Source organism: Galendromus occidentalis, unplaced genomic scaffold (assembly GCF_000255335.2).
Source record: "Galendromus occidentalis unplaced genomic scaffold, Mocc_1.1 scf7180000077514, whole genome shotgun sequence".
Classification (NCBI taxonomy): domain Eukaryota; kingdom Metazoa; phylum Arthropoda; class Arachnida; order Mesostigmata; family Phytoseiidae; genus Galendromus; species Galendromus occidentalis.
Window position 1 is genome coordinate 228,632 of NW_003805502.1, and position 7,370 is coordinate 236,001.

The following is a 7,370-nucleotide window of genomic DNA, read 5'->3' on the forward strand; positions in this document are numbered from 1 at the left end:
TGGGAGGATTTCGGATCTGAAGGCCTCTCTTCTCATTGATACGGACACCCTTCAACATAAGGGCAATGTCCAGCATGAACAGCGAAATAAGAAGACACTCTCCGATTACGCTGTGAGTGAGATAGCCATTGAGATAAACTTGGAATCTCGTTCTGGTACGCCGAAATCGATATTCGAGAATTTTCGAGGAGTTATAATTTGAACGGTCAGGAAAATTCGAAATCGTTCCGGAAATTCGGCAACACCAACATTGGAAATTGGGTGATGTTCTCGAAGAATCCACGAGACCATCCTCGGCCTACGGCTTCTTTCACGGTCTCACCGCCTGTCACAGTCGAGTTCAAGGGTGAAACCTGAAAGGCTGATACAGTGGAACGAAGGAGCAAGTGACAGAGGGTGTCGTAAGCCCTAGGAGCGACGATAGCTGGGTCGAGTACTCTCTCTCTAACTCTGATCACAGAGAATGGGAGGAGACAACTTCGGATCCCGGTGTGCACAAATCGATACGGGCTCTTCTCTCACGTCTCCCTCTCGGCGAGTCGCCGCTCGGTACGACAGTAAGAAGCACGCCCAGCGACTTCCGAACGGAGTCGGGTACCCATCCAAAGTTTCTTCGGAACTTGAGAAGCAGAAAACTGGTAGAGGTTTGGGTTTGTTCTCACCCGAGAAAATTCAGTCCAGGTTTAGCTTGATGCCAAACCTGTGGGTTGCGTAGAACTACGTCAAAGTTCTCGGGGGACCTATTGCAAGCGCGCCATGAAGTCCATGGAGCAAATCGATGATAAATTCATCGTTTCAATTTATGATTATTATCTATGATATATTCGAAATAGGAATCTCATAACTCCATCTATGAATATGGGATCGAGTTTTTGATAGCTGAAAAGTGGAATGGGAATATCGTTTCGCGATGAATTCTAATTCTGGATTCCGACTTGGGGTCTTCGAAGATGAGTTTTAACTCATCTTAGGTCCCGATCCCGGATGCAAAATCCTTGATCCTCGATGATATGTTCCTATCATCACAAGTCTCACAAGGTATCATCACAAGGAGCCGATGAAGTTTGGCCCCCCATGAGAATCCTGGGTCTTCAACGATGTGTTTCTATTCTCATGAAGTCCCGATCCAAACGATCAAATCCGGCCGCTTCCGAGTGAAGCCGTGAATTATTCGATGAAATCGTATCGCATTAAGGTTCAGACCCGGATGTGAGTCTCGAGCCCTCGTTCAGCGAATCAGGAATGTAGTACTACCTTGCTCGAAACCTTAAGAGTTCCTTGCCTCACTGATGAGGCAATGAGGGGTCTGAGAAAGTCTCAGCCGACAGTAAAAAGGGAAGTCGAAATTGCGAGCCGCTGGCTGTATCGAATCCTCTTCGGCGTACAAATCCTGCATGGCTGAGATTCAGCTCTCCGGCTTTGAATCGGATCCGAAGCCGGATCCTGTCCATGTGGTTTTTATGATCAGGATTATACATTTCGGTCGTGAGGTGGCCAAGCGGCGGCGCGTATGCGAATGTACGCGCGATGTGTCGGGCGCGCCGACAATTCGACTCGTCTTCAGCGATACATGGTAGACGATGTGCTGATACCGATACCGCGATACCCCGATATGTGCTTGTCGCTCTCGTAAAACGATCGTCAGCTCAGTGGCACGATCCTTTGCTCCGGCACCTTTGAGTACCACAATCCATTCTGCACCACGTTTGGTTTCAATGTTCAATGATCCTCAATAAGTGAGGTGATTCAAAGGTTCCAGAGGTAGTTTTCTGGAGACGTAGTCGCGGGAAGCTCAATAGCCTCTCTGACAGTTTTCCCTTGCCAGATGTCGCCTGAAGAACCTTCCGCAATTTAGAAATTTTCAATCCGGAACTATTCGTGCACTCGTCACAAGATCCCTTACATTTTCCTGGACAGCGTCCATGAAGACGTAGTTCTACGCCAAAAAAGCGGTCCCCCTGCGAAAAACAATGTGCCACGTCGAGGGACCACGATCTGCGATAGCTTCGAAATATTCATCTCTCCGCATGCAGCATTCCAGCGGGAATCGATCGAGCTCGGCCGAGTTCGATCCCCGAGGAGGATATCGCCAGCGACTCTCCCCCGATGGAGTGGGACATCCGCCGGTCAGATCGATAGGGATCTAAGCCAATCTGGGAGGATATCATGCTCGAAGCACTATCTCGGATTCTTCGCTCTCTTGACACCGTAATACTTCCCGCTCGATTACCTCTGATTAAATCACCGCGAATGCGGATATCCATCCATACGATGATATTACATCTGAATCAGATCGTCAACAGGGAAAGTTTTGACGCTTGAGTAGCCAAAGCCCGTTCCTAGAAACCTCCATAGGACCGGCTTATTCAACAATCTCTCGCACTTCTCTGCATTGTAGGACTCTTCATCTAGAGAGGTCTAAGTAAATAAAACTCGGCATCTAACTTGTCTAAATCTAGGAAGGTTATCGATTTCCCGAACGCACCATTCGAGCGTCTTGGTCCATTCATTCGAAATCGAATCAATCTCCCCGCGATCATCGTCACAAGACTCTGGTCAGCCGAAAACCTGGAATGATCCTAGTGGCCGCATGCGACGGCGAGGCCGTCGTTTTATGCGTGAGGGACGATCAGTCTCTCTCCTCGAGAGCCAGCGAAAAATATCCTTGAATTTCGTTCCTTGCGATCCGAGTCCTCGTCCTGCTCCGATTGAAGTCGCCAGGAGAATCCTATTTCTTCAAGACGACCCAAGAAGTGGTATTTCATTTCTGGAGGAACATCGTGGGATGTCGTCTCCTCTGCGCATCATCCACCGGCTGGGAATCAGTTGAGTAGGAGAAGCGAATTCGCGATCCCAGGTAGGTCCCACTTGTCCCCTGAGTCGGTCGGTTTCCTGACCAATCGGTCAGCGAGCCGTCCTCTCAACGAGCGGATGGAGCGGTCGGTCGAATCTCCATGTTGCCCTTGCTTTCCGGAGGAGCTTACTCCCATTCAGCGACGACGACGGCTCGCTGATGTTTGCACATTGAGTCGTCTCTGCTACCAATGGATGACATTGTTGCCTGTGTATCTCAACACATCCAGGCGTTCTCGAGGTGTCGGCGAGGATGCTAACCTTCCCTGCAGCGAGATAAAACCGGGAAGCCAGCGGGCCGGGGGAGTGGCTTCGGCGGGAATGCCTCGAACGAGAGGAGAGGAAAAAAATAGTCACTCGCAGGGCGACACCAGAGCTGTTATCCGCATAAGAACGAACGAGCGGAGGTTCGTGACAAGCTCACTCAGATAGTGCGTATGGCACAGAGGGAAACGTGCACATGTCGTTCGCCGCAGAGGTGTGTGGCTCCGAAGTTTTTCATCAGTTGCGCCCTCGCTCTTACTTTCGCTGCTGATACTTCTGTACGTGCATTACGTGCGTTGTCCGATTCCTCTCTGAAAATGTCGTTCCTGTTCTTGTTGATGTCCATGCCGCAGCCATCATTGTTGCTGATCCCTAGCTGGCATTGTTGATGCGAGTTCCACCGTTTTTTCCCTTGTTTTGAAAACGCTGGAGAGGCTTGCGTCTATTTGTATTCGGGAGGAGCTGTACACTCGAGATAGACGGGGATTTCGCTGATAATGGCGGACAGAGCTACCGCCGTGCCGGTACAGCTGCGGCTTCCGCCGCCGTAAGGCAACGCTAAAAAGACCAGAGCGTCTTTTCCATCGCCCGGTACGTGTCTGTGTCCCGGAGCACTCCGGTTCAAATCCCACGGGCTTCTGCAAATCCTCTTCGGCGTTCGGAAACAGCTAACTGGAATAACAGCCTGCTCGTTAGAGTTCGATGAGTGTCTAAGTCCTAAAAATATGCGACCGGCTGGACGGCACAAAAATTCCTTTCACTGGGTGCTCCAACCCGCCTGAGACGATCCGGTTTTCCCTAGGCTCTGAGAATTTCAAATGCAAATAGCAGTAACTTCATTCCGGAGCGATCGATCATAGTCATCTCCATGCTATTCCTTGGGAAATCTCAGAGAGTTCCCTCGCTAGCTCTCTCGCTAGAGCACCGGTGTGGTCGCGGACATGCGGTTGTGTTCGGTAGAGAAGCCGTCCACGAAGCCGACAGAAGCTCATCACGTCAACCGTGGGCTAGGTACGTGATTGACGGGTGATGCAGAGATCCCTATTGTACCGAGGTATTGCCCGTACGTCCCGTGCATGGAACAAATAGTAAGCGACTCTTCCGTACACTCGAGCTTGCTTCTATTCAAGCGGGGTCGGACTTCTGTCCCGAAACCAGAAGTGACGTATCTGTCGTAAGGAGCAAAATATGCCTCGGACCGCCTTGAGCCAACTTCTGTTTTCTGTTCACGGATGGGAAAGAGGTTTCTTTCTTCACTGTACGGGGAAAGCGCTTCATTTCCCCTTTCCCCCGTTTGCATATACGAAAAAAATCAAAGTATTTCTCATGCACCATAACATGAATGACGCGTGTCCCGATTCTCTCGATCACCTTCAAATGGAGGGAATTTTTCCATAAGAGCATATCCATTTGCGCCGCAAGAACAGTTACGCATACGTATGTCGTCTTTGTGGGTTTTATTCGAAGCGTTATTGTTCCACGGAGCGAGCCCAAAAACATATACGGAGTATACCCACGCTCTGGAGCCGCAAATGTCGCCTGGGCTTCCGTCGCGCCACGCGGCAAGTAGTAACGGAAGCAAATGGCGGTACGGCACGAGAATGCCCCTCTTTTTTTCCTGCAGTCACAAATCGTCCATGTCACGCAGTCCGTCCGATTGCAACCTCTTACGCACGACAGCCAGACATTTAATATTCAACGAAAGTCGCTCTACAAATAGAGGCGACCGACGTTGGTGTAACCTGCTCAAGCACCAAAAAAGAATGATGAACGGACCCACCACCCCACGAACGAACGAACGAACCGTCCGCTCGACCAACGAACTGCAAACTCTGCAATGCAAACTCCGGAACACGGCGCGCAAGATGGATGACATTGCGGTTAGTTGGCGTTCCAGGCTAAAACATCCACAAGAACAGAAGAAATTGAGCTCTCCTGCTCGGAGTTCCGTGCTTCTCTTCTGACACCGTACCTCTCCGGAGCGAACGCCGTGCTGTCGACGAGCACCGCAGCGACGACTGCGTTTCGTTTTTCCGGAGTTTTATTCAGCAAACCATCGGTCGAGAAAATTGGATCAAAGCTCAGTCGGCCGTCGGACTATTCACTGCGCCCAGGTCGAGAATTCCGGCTCTCCGCTGATCCACGCAATAGACCGCGGATCTATTCGACGATCGACCGAACAAACGGAACCATTTGCTGATCCACTTCAGAACGTCAACCCCTCGGTGGCTCAAACGGCTCTAGCAGGTGATCAAGCGTATGCACGCACCGAGCGCCATAGCTGAGGTAAATCCTCTGAAACGGCCCCGGATCCAGAGTAAACTGACGCGACGAAGTTTCTCGGGCGGGGTTTCCCGCAAGACATCCGGGATCTCCAACACCTTCAGCCTCGTCTAGGTCTTGCTCCCTTCATCCTGGATCATCCTCGCTGTCGTTTGCGTTTGCACCGTGTTGTTTGTTCCTAAGTCGCGGCTCACACGAATAATTCACATGCGGTTGCCCCTCCTGTCATTCGCCACAAGAGCTCCACCGCATATGCGTCTGGATTCAACTCGCGCGACTCGGATACGTACGTTATGTCTCGGGTTTCCGAGCAACGGATCCTCTTGACTCGAGTCAGCTAAGCCTTCGTCCGGACCACAGAGAGGAAATCATGAGATGCACCGTATGGAGAGCCCGTCCGCAGCGGAACGCCCGTGAGTGCGGGGAAATATTCCCATGAAAACTGTCGATCATCAGGAACGCCGAGTATCTATGAAAAATGCTCCGAGTCCCGGGAAATATGTACACCGAGCTCTCAAAGTTAAAAAAAACAATGAGTTCACGGTAATCTTCCAGAACGCTCATCACTCGGAGCAAGTGTCGATGGGAGAAGAGGAAATAGACCCTGAGGCCTCATTGATGTCAAGGTCGTGTCTGAGCGCAAAAGTCGTTCGTTCCGACGTCATTCGGCCGGACAGGATCAGCTCTGTGTTCTCTCGAAATGGAGAAATCGTCTCTGCGCTCTCCAGCGCTCGTTTTTCTTCCACTGCCGAACGAAGACAGACCCGATTCGAGCAGAACGTTGACACATTTTGAGCCGCCGCCATTCGGGATCCAGCGCCCAGTGCCTCAGTGCTAAGGTTCGTAATTTGAAAGATTGGGCATTAGCTAGCGAAAGGTCATCCTCAGAGCGGGTCTATCGGCGACCCCGCTTAGGGAGGAATATCAAAAATGAGGTTCGAAATTGAATGGAAATTCCCGGGCAAGGGCTCCCTGGATGGAAATTCCTTTCCGGAAGAGGTGCGATGGTTCCGCAGAGCGGCACACGCTCGCCGACGGCGACCCGAACCATGTGCTATTGGGATAGTTTGATTTTCAGGAAATTGATCCGCCGAGCGCCGCTTGGTCAGCGACGAGACTTCCCGCAGAGATAATAATTCTGGCAGCAGGCAGCTCGGCGGCATGTTGAATCAAAGCCCTCCATCGCCCACAGACGGCAGACTCTTCGGGGATGATTTCATGTACGTACGTGGCAAGTGTATGAACTAATGAAGACGGATAGGCGTTGCAGAACGGAATTCATCACAAAATCTCCACGGACCAAGTGATAGTCGACGTGCCTGAATAGCATACCCTCTACGTCCCGGTATATTCTGATCCGAGCAGCCTCCTGTCGCCATCGACACCAACGTTGGCCCAGCCCGCCTGCCCGCTCCGCTCGTTCGCCTTCTGATATAGTGAAGATAACGTGGCAGCGCTCATGACATGGCTCCCTGATCTCATGGCAACAAGTCAGAGCGAATCAGCAAGTCTATCTTTGGACGCTTCGAGCATGTCCTCTGAATGAGCCGAGGCAAAGGTAGAGTGACAGCGAAAGCCGTTTTATTGCCAGGCTCTAGCGCACGACTCTATGATACGTAGCTTTATTGGCGGTCTCCGTCTGGAGGTTCTTCGCTCATTAAACCGCTGTAAGCAACGGCCGTGCTTGTTCGTTCCTCTGCGTCTTCCCCGCTCCCAGGGGCCCTCCCGGCAAGAGGGCGACGGGTCCGGGGCCAGGGACCTTGACTCCGGACGCTCTACCAGGATGCAACGGGGAGGGATCAGGCGAGCTTGCATGGAAAGTTTCCGGGAAACTTTCAACAAGTTTTAATTGTGTAGTCTCCTCTTGACACGCCGACATGGGAATTCTCGCTCACTCAGAGCATGAGGATTTCATTATGTGATCCGATCTGGCGCCGTCAGCGACGATCCGGGTCGATGTGTGCTGGGCG